At 32.8% G+C, this 13227-nt stretch overlaps 1 long non-coding RNA gene across 1 annotated transcript in view; it reads left to right on the top strand.

The window, feature by feature from the left end:
- Positions 1-13227, top strand: part of LOC134731405 (uncharacterized) — a 207826-nt gene that overhangs the window by 96167 nt on the left and 98432 nt on the right. Inside the window, exon 2 of the long non-coding RNA XR_010113630.1 lies at positions 5028-5082. This is a non-coding gene — a long non-coding RNA (uncharacterized lncRNA). The remainder of the gene's footprint in view (positions 1-5027; positions 5083-13227) is intronic.

Here is a 13227-nt window from a genome sequence, read left to right as displayed (position 1 = left end):
TCTGGACTCCTCTTGCCCTCTCTTGCCCTTCTGCCTTCTGCTATAGGATGGTGCAGCAAGAAAGTGCTCACCAGATACTGGCCCCTCAATCTTTGACTTCCCAGCCTCTGGAACTATAAGCCAATAAATTTCTGTTCATTATAAATTACTCAGTCTCAGTTGTTCTGTTATAGCAGCAAAATGGACTAAGACACACATACTCATAAAAGATACATGTACATACACTCACAAGTACATACATACACTAATTAGGAAGGCACTGATGTTAAATACTCTATGGCAGAGTTTGGCAAACTTATGCAAAAGGCAAGATAGTAAATAGCTTGCTTTGTGGTTCAACAGGCAAAAATGAAGATGTATAGGTACTTATAAACAAAAGAGAAAAAAAATTTCCACAATTTTACTGATAATTTCAAAATATAATAATTATGTACTTCCTAATAAATTGCATCTATGGATAGTATTTTGCTGAATTTTGGTTCAAAATCAGTATTCCTCATCAAAATCAATTTCACATATTTGTCTAAGTTGATCTGTAAGAAAATGCTACATATTTTATCTTTTAAAATATCTTTTTGCACAGGTAAGTATTGCCAAATACTGATAGCAGTCCATGAGTTGTGGTCCAAATTAAACATTTTTCACTTATAAGGCATTTATAGAATTGTTAGATTATTCTCTTGATATTTGCCCTTCAGCATTTCATTACATTGCAGATTAGTCACTTCCAAGTTAGAAGTTAGGTGGAAACTCTTTAGTTGCACAGGTAAACAGCGTTTGAAATATGTAAATTTCCTTTGCACTTGCATTGAAGCCAGACTGCTGGAAATAGAGTCTGAGTTCATAAAATACAACCACTAATTTATTTTTTTCTGAGAATGGATATCTTACATCTTGTTTTAACTTGTGACGTTGTGGGAAATGTATAAAGCAGCTTCATTTACTTGTTATCCAAACAGTATTAGTTGTCTTAAAATTAACTTTACCATAGTATATTTCTCATAAACTAACCACTGTTTTCCTTGTAATTTTAGCCTGAATTTATTAATAAACACTACCAATTCTGCAGCAAAAGCTTATTTCCAAGGCCACTCCATATTTAATAATATTGGTTGAGTATGCTTCTTCTTGTTAAAAAAAATTCAATCTTGACCCTGAGGTTAAACAAAATCACAATAAAACTTTACCAGTACTAAGCCATGGAATTGTTGTAAACATTGACATTCAAGTATTCATGTGGACATGGGTTTTTAAAAACATTTGGGTGAATACCTAGGAGTGCAATTGCCGGATTATATGGGAGGTCTATGTTTAATGTAAAAGAAACTGCCAAACTGCCTTGTAAAGTGGCTGTATTATTTTGCATTCTCTCAGTAGTGAATGAAAGTTAACGATTGCTCCACATCCTAGTCAGCATTTCTTACTGTTCACTTTTGGAATTTCAGGCATTCTAATAGGTGTATAGTGGTATCTCATTGTGGTTTTGATTTGCATTTCTGTAATGAAATTATGTTGATCCCCTTTTCACGTGTTTATTTGCCATTCCATATATCATTTTTGAGTAAAGTGTCTGCTCAGATATTTTGCTATTTTAACTTTTTTATTGTTGAGTTTTAAATTATACTTACATATGCTGAGTGCAAGTCGTTTATCAGGTATGTCATTTGCAAATATTTTATCCTGGCCCATGATTTGTGCTTTTATTCTCTTCTCAGTCTTTTACAGAGCAAAACTATTTAAGTTTGCCAAAGTACTACTTCTTTTTTTAAATTCAATCACATTTTTTTCTTTTATGAATTGTGCTTTGGGTATTTTATCTAAAAAACCATCACCAAACCCACGGTCATGCAGATTATTTTTCTAGAAATTTTAGTTTTACATTTTAAGCTAGGTCTATGATCTATTTTTAGTTATCTTTTGTTTAAGATGTTAAGTATGTGTCTATACTATTCTTTTTTGCATATTCATATCCCATTTTCCTAGCAACATTTGTTGAAAAACTATCCTTTCTCCCCTGAGTTACCTCCCCCTATTTGCCAGCAATCAGTTGATTATATTTGTGTGGACTCTTTATTCTGTTTTATTGTTAACATACATCTATACTTTTTTTTAATAACACACTGTTTTCATTACTGTAGCTTTATAATAAGTCTGGAAATCTGGTAATGTGAGTATTCCAACTTTCTTCTTTTTCAGAATCATCTTGGCTATTTTAGATCTTTGCCTTTCCATATGGAGTTTGGAATGAGCTTGCTTATACCAACAAAAAAGCTTGTTTAGATTTTGATTGAGATTGCACTGAATCTATAGACCAAATTGGAGAGAACTGACATCTTAACAATATAAAGCCTTCCAATTTATGAACATTGTATATATCTCCACTTATTTAGATATTGTGTGTTTCTTTCATCAGTGTCCTGTAGTTTTCTGTAAGGTAGATTTATTACTTAAGTACTTCCTTTTTTATTTGAGCTATTGTAGATGGTTGATGACTTTGAATTTCATACTCTAATTGCTCATTGCTAGCATATAAGAATAAAATTGATCTTTTATGTTCATCTGTATCCTGTGACCTTGCAATTTTCACTTATTCGTTCCAGGAGATTTTTGTAGTGTCTGTGAGATTTTCTACTTATCTAATTATATCATTTGCAAATAAAGGCTGATTCACTTCTTTTCCTCCAATTTGTATGCCTTTTACTTCTTTATCTTGCATCTTATTCTTGCTAGGAATTTCAGTATAATATTCATACCTTGTTTTTTAACTTACTATTTTTTTCTCCTCATGTCCTTAGTTTGTTGAACAACTGTTCTTGCCAAAAGGCTAACAGTCTTAAATTTATTTTCTCTAGACATTTTTATTTGTCTGTTGCAATCAAATATGATTTAATTAACTCGTCATTGGTGAATCACGTTCCTTGCTTGGCTAACAAATGAGCCTCTCAGAAACTGTAGTTTTATGCTGATTTCAATGTGAGTGTGTGTGTGTGTGTGTGTGTGTGTGTGTGTAGAAATGTTGCTGTGATAATAAATTCCATTTTGCATTTACTAATTTTTCTAACCATCATGGCGAATTGGGGCTACTACGATGAATACTTGCTCTGGTAATGTCAACTTATATTTTGTACTTTTAGAGTAGTTATAGTGTTAATAAATTTTATTTTACCAAATTCAATAACAAATCCACACTCCGCTATATCTTAAAAGCTTTTCTTTTTTTTTTTGTTTTGACATAATGGATATGCATGGATAATAAGAATAATAGTAAAATGTCACAGTATGCAGATACATGTGACACCTGAAATGGTGTCGATTGTTAACGGTAATGCTGGGATTTGTAGTGTCCTGGGCATCACTGTGAAACACTGAGAGAGACATGTGCAGTCTCTGGAGCAATAACTCTACTTTTGTAGCTCAAAACAGCCTTAGGTAAGTACATATGTGAATGACCATTGCTATGTTTCAAGAAAACTTTATTTGTGGACACTGAAATATGAATTTCATATAATTTTCATATGTCATGAAGCATTAGGTCTCTTTTACTTTTTTCAAACCATTTAACAATGTAAACACCGTTCTTAGCTTGCAGACCCTGGAAAAACAAGTAGTCGAGAGGATTTAGCTCATGGACTCTAGTTTGCTGACCCCTGCTTTAGCGCTGTAAAAAATCTAGAGAAGGTGGAGAGGGGGCATAAATCTTTTATAAAAAGACATCAAACTAGGGCTAGGCCAGTGTCCTGCCATATGTTCTGAGAAAGGGCAAGTCTGCGTGTATATGTGTATATGTACACATATATATGGATGAGTACGTGTGTACATATTTAAGTGAAGGAAATTGTATGTATTTGTGCCTATGTGTGTGTATTAATATGTGCATATATATGAGTTGTATATATGTTTTTGTGCGTATTTCTGTGTTTATGTGTGATTAAAGACTCAGGATTAAATCATGTATTTTTTCTCGTAAGATGTATATATAGATATTTGACTGTTGATAATGTAGAGATGCCAATTTTAGCTGTATCTTGGCTTCAAGATCTAGTTCAAAATTACACTTTGCTACTCAATTACAAAAGAGTCGAGATATGTCTCTTTCAGTAACACTGTTCCTTTTACCAGCTAACCAGAAACTGAATTGCCACATAATTACTCAGGTAATTACACTGCATTTAGTGCCAAAATTTAAACATCCATGCCACCAAGACATTTTTCCATTTTTTTGCTTTTAATTTCATTAAAAATCTTGTATTAAAAGATATTGCTCTTCTTCGGAGTTATGCAACTTAATTTATTATCTAGTTCAAATTTTATTTTTCTTTTCTAAGATGCTATTCAACATTTGAAGTGTTGGATACATTATGGGTAAAGGGGGAAATATCAACTATAACTTTTTTTTGCAGTCTGTTATGACTATACACGGTGGTGAGGGTAGAGTGGAGAGGTCAGCACATATTTTCTTGCCAATTCCATATGTGAAATTCATGGGATACCCAGAAAATATTGTGTGCCTCAATCTACTTAGCTGGAAAGTAGGATTTTAAAAAATGGCTTGCAGACCGAATATGGAAGGTATGGTGTGTGGCAATTGAAGAGGACGGTAGGAGATTCCCAACACATTACATATCTCAAACGATGAGCACTTCAAGTAATATGACAAGGAGCAAAAGGTTATTATCAAATACTGTCTTAGACAACAAGAGGGTTTCATACTGTCTGTAGGGATGAGACAACATAAAGTACCGTTGGCTCCAAGATATTTAGAAGTAATTTTATCATAAAATTTACTTCTATCCTATAAGCTTCCAGAAACATTTGAAAGGAAAGAAAGCCTTTGGCAAAGAAACAGTCACTGGATCCATCTTGTGTAAATTATTTTCCTAATTATATGATTTTTATTTTTTCAACATCGAATTATTCCATGTATGTGGGCTGGTATTTTGGGAAAAAACTGACTTTCATTTGATATTTTATTATATTATTTCCAATAAATATTCTAATGATTGCTTTTCACTTTTTTGAAATTACAGCATTTTAAAAAGGTTGTACATCTAGCAATACCTAACAAAATAGGAAATCAACTTGGTAAGTAATGTATTACAACTTTCATTTTTAATACGCATTTTGCCTAGTTCCAATAAGACATTTATACCTATAATTAAATCTTAAAGAAACTCCTGTCTTCCAAACATATGTATATGTCTATTCTCTCCAATGATAGGAAAACAAAATCAGCCTCACACAAATTAAAACTAGAGTGAACATATCAATCATTATTTATCAATCCAGAGAATTAGAACACAGAATATAGAAACAGTATATTAGGTATTACATGGGAATTTTTTTTAATCCTGTAGTTATGATGTTGGTGAACTGTCTTTGAATGTACAACTTACGGCTACTAGAATTGTTTTTATGCTAAAATTACTAATAATGTGAATCCTCAGTGTCTGTGGAAAATAGATTCTGCATTGCTACTTAAGGTAGATGTTTACTTCTTTTCCTATTTAGAGCTGAAAGTCCTTTCTGCTTTAGTTCAGGCGAGCAAAGCTAAATAAAGTGAATAATGTTTCCCTGCCCACCTGTATTTCTTAATTACCTGTGATTCTATGCACCTTGGTAGTATAAGAAGGTTGCACAACTCCACATTTTTGACATTTTGAGAAGAAAAGTAGTGGAAGCAGGAGATCCAAACAAAATCCATGCTAGATAACTTCTAAATTATCAGACATTTGGTGTTTTCAGTAAACTGTGGGTGAATTGCCCTCTTTAACCCTAGATTGGACCTTTGTAATCAGCCACCATTTCAGAAACTTACTTGACCCAATTACTGTGTCTCTGAGTCTCTTTTTTTTTTTTTTTTAAAGGGAACAACGATACTGTATTACCAGAAATGTTTGTAACACATTAGATATGTTGCCTCAAATGGACAGGAATAAATTAGAAATAGTATGTATATTTTATGACATATTGATAGTTTTTCTTCCTTGTTTAATCCACCCCTCTTTTCTCATAGTTTAACCCTTCCCCTGGGGCAACAAATGCTATCAGCTCATGTCACAAACCAGTTCAGGACAATGCAATGGCTAATAAACCAAGGGCAATGCATAATAAGGAATATTTGTATACTTGAGCCAGATCGGAGAATAAAGTGCTGATCCTTCACAAGCTCTTCTTGTTTGTTGACCCACACAGACATCTAGCCCTGCTTACATTTTTGAAGATAGTCTGGACAAGGGGGCAATTTATAATTGTGGCTTGTAATTATAAAGACTTACATGTTAGACCTAAAACCATAAAAACCCTAGAAGAAAACCTAGGCAATACCATTCAGGACATAGGCATGGGCGAGGACTTCATGCCTAAAACACCAAAAGCAATGGCAACAAAAGCCAAAATTGACAAATGGGATCTAATTAAACTAAAGAGCTTCTGCACAGCAAAAGAAACTACCATCAGAGTGAACAGGCAACCGACAAAATGGGAGAAGATTTTTGCAACCTACTCATCTGACAAAGGGCTAATATCCAGAATCTACAATGAACTCAAACAAATTTACAAGAAAAAAACAAACAACCCCATCAAAAAGCAAGTCTCTTTCTTTAAATACTTCAGTTTGACTTGAAAAAGAATTGGAGATTACAACAAAAATTAAATCAATATATAAGTATTTAATTTATATTTGAATACTTTATCCTAACTGAACCTAATTATGAGTTTTCTTTCTGTTTACAGATAAGGACATTTTCTCCTAAAACTGTTAGATTTTATTATCTGTATAACATACATCTTTTCATCTCTATAGTATGAAAACATCCATATGGATATGCATCATTGCTTTTCAGGTGTCAAAATTTGTTGATAAATATATAGTTTATAAGAAGCAAATAAGTGGCAAATAACAAACTGTGACTATAAAAGTAATATGAAATTCAAATTCAAATAAAAATACGTGTGTGACTAATAAATAAAGCTGATAGCTCAGGGTTCAAAGTAAGAATGAACTAGTTCTATTAATGAACTCATTTAACTTAGCTATAAGACAATAAAAAGCAAGAACGTATTGAAAATTATAACTATTTAATTCTTGATAAATCAATCAACATCCTTTCTACTGAAATTATCTCTATTCCCAACACATTATTGTTTCCAGTTCACATGATGCTCAGGAAGGACGGGTTTCATTACATAGAATGGTTTAATTTGGTTCATTGTGTTTCTTTCTCAGTATACCATCTGTTTGACTCAGGCTTAAGTTGAAGATATCTGAAACTACTCTGGCTATTTAAAGCAGAAAAGGCTTTAATACAGGAATTAAGTTCATACAAATTTATTGGAAGGCCGGGATAACAGGATCCAGTACCTCAGAAGTAACCCACCAGGAGAATTTCTACCTCTGTTGTAATTAAGAATCTGTGGTACTGTCACTGCAACCATACGCCCTAGAAATATATTGCTTTAGGTATGCAACCCATATATTAGAAAACTATGTACTGTTGACTCCAGAGCCACATTACATCTGTTATATTGGCACAAGCAAAAATGGATGCTTGGAGGCCTTTCAATATTCAGAAATTAATTATTGGGATCTGTGAAAATGCTGTTGTAGAAAAATCCAGGGCCTATGTGATTATGCTGACCAACAGAAATGGTAGACCTGTGGCTTTCAAACTACCCTCCTTTCAAGTATCACATTACTATATTTTATTGTCCAAACCTAAACCACATTCTGTGTTCCATCTGCAAAAGAGACTCAGAAATGTGGATTTTAGCTTATCAGCATCAAAAGTGTAGGAAAGCTTAGTAGATAGATGGTGGTGTGGACAGTGAGCAGAAATCCACCAGAACTCCCACTATTTTTCTGTTTGTCCATTTCCTGACCATTCATGCTTCTCTTCTTGTACATACATTTCCAAACAGTATTATCTACAACAATCAATTTTCACCCAATCCAATGCAATGATTCTCCCATACAGATAAAACCTACTTATACTGTTCCCAAGACAAAAGAAGCCAAGCTTCTATTAGTCATAGACTCCTCTGGATGATGTCAGTTCCTCTTCCAGTGCACTGATCTTCCCATCTACATATTTAATAAAGTTATCAAAAAACAACACATACTATGAAGTGGGAGAATGGAATATAAAAAAGGAAATATGTCTACATAGAATAAGATACATAAAGAAAAAGGAAGTAAATATGACATTTGTTTATCCAAATGGTCATAAGATGATGATTGATATTCAAGCATCCTTTTTCTACTCTGAATTTCATGCTCCTGTTATCCTTAGCTCTATGGCATTAGATGGTGGGTGGGTTAAAGCCAATCTTCATTCTTGATGGGCCTGAGCCACTGGTGGCCTTGGCTTCTTGAACTGCTGAAATTGTACATGAATTTTTAACTCTGGACATGGTAATTTGATGACACATCCCAACAAGTCATGTAAAACCCAGATTCTTACATGCTGCCTGACACACACTTTAATACCAACCCTGAATCCCCTTAAAGCCAAGATCAATCTTCCTATCCAACAGAGTAACCTCTTTTTTCCTCCTCTTTGTAAAAAAACTTTATGGTCATAAGGACACCCAAATAGCCTGTTAGTGTTTTAACTTCCAGTTGTAGGAACCAGTGTGCTATCTTGTGTAAATATTACTTTCTTGGAAATTATAGCCTCTAAATCAGAAGAGGTCAATGTTGTGGGAAGAGGAAGGAAATTTTTGCAAAAGAACACACCCTCAATTTTCAGATCATATATTCTCATTACAGGAGAAAATGTACTAAAATGAATGTGCTCCATTTTGGCTTTCAATGCCTATTAAGTTGGTCACTCATCACTGGGACCTCTGCTGATGCTGCCACAGAAAAGTCGAGTGTTACCTGAACATGCCAGTAAGCAGAAACAGCAGAATCAGTGGGAGCACAGACCTACCATGCTCCTGCTTCCAAATCTCATGTTAGTTTCTCTTATTGCTTGAGCATGGATAACATCTCAACCCATCTGCAAAGGAATCTTGTAAATATAACATGTTGAAAGGAAGACGGAATGGATATTGTGTGCCACTCTCTCCAATCCCATATGCCATCTAACTTTACTGATACAGCATTCTTTTTAACTCAGTTCATGGGTCATCCACTTTTTCCCTCTCCTTGCCTTATTTATTAATTAATTCGTTATCGTTGTTATTTGTGATAATAACACTTAAGATCTATTCTCTGAGTAAATATTTAAATATGTAATACAATATTATTAACTATAGGCACTACACTGTAAAGTACATCTGTAGAACTTATTTATCTTGTGCAACTGAAACTTTGTACTCCTTTTCTAATATCTCTCTATTTCGCCATTCCCTAACCCCTGGTAGCCACCTTTCTACTCTGTTTCTGTGAGTTTCACTATTTCAGATACCTCATATAAGTGGTTTCATGCAGTATTTGTCCTTCTGTGTCTGACTTACTTCACTTACAATAATGTCCTTCAGGTTCATTCATGTCGTTGCAAATGGCAGGATTGCCTTTCTTTTTAAGACTTAGTCATATTTCTTGCATTTATGTACCACATTTTCATTATCATTTTGTCCATTTATGAACTTTTATGTTGCTTTTGTATCTTGACTATTGTGAATATGCTGAAATGAACATAGGAGTGCAGATATATCTTTGAAATCCTGATTTCCATTCCTTTGGATATACAACCAGACATCAAATTGCTGGATTATTTTTGTTCGTTTGAGGAATCTCTACACCCTTTTCCATAGCAGCTATAGCAATTAACAGTGCCACCATTAGTGCAAGAGTTTCTTTCTCTTCACATCCTCACTACCACTTGTTATTTTTAAAATATTAGTCATTATAACAGGGCATGAGGTTTTAATTTTATTTCATTGTGATATTAATTTGCATCTCCCTGACGACTAATGATATTGAGCATTTTTTCATATACCTGTTGGCCGTTTGTACATCTTCTTTGAGAAAATGTCTATTCAGTTCTTTGCCCATTTTTTCCATGATTAAAAGTGGGATATGAAGTCTTCAACTATTATGGTATTGCTATTGATTTCTCCTTCAGAGCTGTCAATGTTTATTTTATATAGTTAGATGCTCTGATTTTGGTGCATATATATTTATAATTGTTATAAGTTCTGGTCAAATTGACAATTTTATTATATAATGACCTTCTTTGCCTTTTGTGACAGTTTTGGACTAATATCTCTATTTTGTCTTATATAAAAAGAGCCACTCCTGATCTCCTTTGGTTACCATTTGCATGGAGTATCTTTTTCCAGTGAAATTTCTTCACTGTCAGCCTATTTGTGTACCAAAATGAAAAGTACATCTCTTGTATGGACTACACAGTTTGATCTAATTCTTTAACCCATTTATTCTATTTCTAATTGGTGAGTTTAATTCATTAACATTTAAAGTAATTATTGATAGCTAAGGAATTATTATTGCCATGTTGCTAATTGTTTTCTATTTTGTAGTTCTCGTTTCCCTTATCCTCTCTTATTGTCTTTGTTATTTGATAATTTTTTAAAGTTACATACTTTTATTCCTTTCTATGTATTATTATTACTCTTTGGGATATGCTATAAGTTTTTCTTTGTAGTTACCATGAGGCTTGCATAAAACTTCTTATAATTATAATTGTATATTTTAAGCTGAAAACAACTTAACTTCAATTACATACAAAACTCTATACTTCCACATCCCTCACATACAGTTGATGTTATTGATGCCAGAATTTCTTTGTTTTTATATTATTATTCATTAAAAGTTTTTGTGGTTATAGTCATGCTTAATACTTTTGTCTTTTAATTTTTGTGCTAGGGTAAAGTGGTTGCATTATTCTGTATTTATCTATATATTTACCATTACCATTGAGATTTATACTCTCATGGGTTTTCATGTTGCTGTTTAGTGTTCTTTCATTTCAGCTTGAAAAATCCCCTTTAACACATCTCTAAGGCATCTAATGGTAATGAACTCTCTCAATTTTTGTTTGTCTGGGAAGTCTTTATTGCTTCTTCATTTTTAAAGGACAGTTTTGCCAGGTATAGCATTCTTAGTTGATAGTGTTTTGCTTTCTTTCACTGACTATATCACTCTACTATCTTCAGGCCTGCGTGTCTCTTTTGAGGAATCACTGATAGTCTTATGTAAGCTTTCTTGAATGTGGTGAGTTGCTTTCTCTTGCTGCTTTCAAAACTGTCTCTTCATCTTCGATAATTTCATTAATGTGTCTCACTGTAGACTTTTTTAAGTTTAACTTATTTGAGGACTTTGGGACTTCATTATCTGAATGTCCATTTCCCTTCCTACTTTTAGCAAGTTTTCAGTCATTAATTTTCTAAATTAGCTTTCTATTCCTTACTCTGTCTCTTCTCCTTTTGAAATTCTCATAATTTGTATTTTAATTCACTTGACAGTGTCCAGTAAGTTCTATAGAGTTTATTTCTTCTTTATTCATTTTTCTCCTGTGACTGGATAATTTCAAATGACCTGTCTTGGAGTTTATTGACTATTCTGCTTGATTGAGCAGCTCTTCAAGTTCTTTATTGAATTATTCAGTTCAGTCATTGTATTTTTTAGCTCCAGAATTTCTGTTTGGTTCTTTTGCATGCTTTCTATATCTTTGCCAAACTTCTTGTATTTTTTTCCTGATTTTTATTGTTGTTTATCTGTATTTGTTGTAGCTCACTGAGCTTCTTTAATATAATTACTTTGAATTCTTTGTCAGGTAGTTTATAGATCTCTAGTGTTTAGGGTTTGTTATTGGGGCTTTATTTTGTCCCTTTGGTGATGTTTTGTTTCCCTGATTCTTTATTATCCTTGTTGCCTTGCCTTGGTGTCTGTACATTTCAAGAAGTAGTCACTTCTACCAGTCATTGTAGACTGGCTTTGGAAGGGAAAACACTTCACCAGTCAGTCTGGCCATATATTCTGGATGGGCAGGTTGGTGGGTTCGACAGGAAGAGGAAATTGGAGTTGGAGTCCATGAGAAGGAATTTCTGTTGTTGGGGTTCATGGGTGGTCCACTTCTGAATGTAAAAAATGATAAACTGCATTCCTGCTTAATATTAAAAATGGCATAAAATCCATCTTTTCCCCCAATGGTTCCCCAATTGTTAAACTGTTTTTTTCTTGATGTACTCTAGATCTTAATTTTGCACCTTCGAGACAGACAAGTTTTTTCTTAGATTTAATTTCTGTATTTGATATCCAAGATTGCAATATTATCATGTCAGGAATGAGTGATCTCAATTTATCTTGCTTCCGTGGTCCTTACTTGCATCTCCTCGCTGTTCTATGCCAAAAACTGTTTATCTATATTTTAATAGGTTTTCAAATAAAGTTTTTATATGCTCACTGTCTGAGAGTCTGGCTACTAATTCAAGGGATTTATATTGCTAATTATTGTTAGCCAAACTTTACATAGATAGATTTTGTTCTAAATAATATATATTACTAAATATTTCTAAAATTTTTACTCTTCAATATTTTTATTTATATTAACTTAGTCTCCTTTTTATAAGTATAATTACTGTTTTAAAAAATTCAACAAATGTTTACTCAGTGCTATCTTGTGCCCAGTAAATTACTTGGATCCACAGACTTAGAAAATGTAAAGCCTGATAAATGTAAAACAGCACTTTCCACATAAAAGTTCACAGGCTGATTATGATTTACTGTATTACAAAAAAGACAGTTGAAGGTTTGTCACAGATACACTAATCATATAAATGTAACTCATACATTTACAAGGTTATACATCACACTGCAGACTGAAATCTAAATTTAGAGAAATAAAGTGGAGCTTGGTGAGTTCAATATTTTCTTTTACTTTCCATAAAGCATTGAATCTTTTAAATGCAAGTAAGTATTAAATAGGTAGGTATTTTAAAAACATTTCAGCTGCTAACAAAATTTTTATATTTTATGTTGCCAGTTTCATTGTTTAGTTCATTTGAATTGAAGGATTATTCCACAAAACAAAAAATAGTTTTTAAAAGATTGTTTAAAAAGATATTTAGGCAGTGATTTATTCTTTTATTTTTTCTTCTTGCTTAGTGGGTTTCAGGAAGTCAAATTCCTTCAAAAATGGGAGAAAATAACATAATATATCATAATATTACCATTTTCTTAATACTGCTTCTAAAATATTTAGTAATTTTTACTCCAAAATAATTTGAGTGAAAGTTATTTTCACTAATACTACTTTATTT

Source organism: Symphalangus syndactylus, chromosome 9, assembly GCF_028878055.3.
Source record: "Symphalangus syndactylus isolate Jambi chromosome 9, NHGRI_mSymSyn1-v2.1_pri, whole genome shotgun sequence".
Classification (NCBI taxonomy): domain Eukaryota; kingdom Metazoa; phylum Chordata; class Mammalia; order Primates; family Hylobatidae; genus Symphalangus; species Symphalangus syndactylus.
This window is presented reverse-complemented; position numbering and strand designations above follow the sequence as displayed.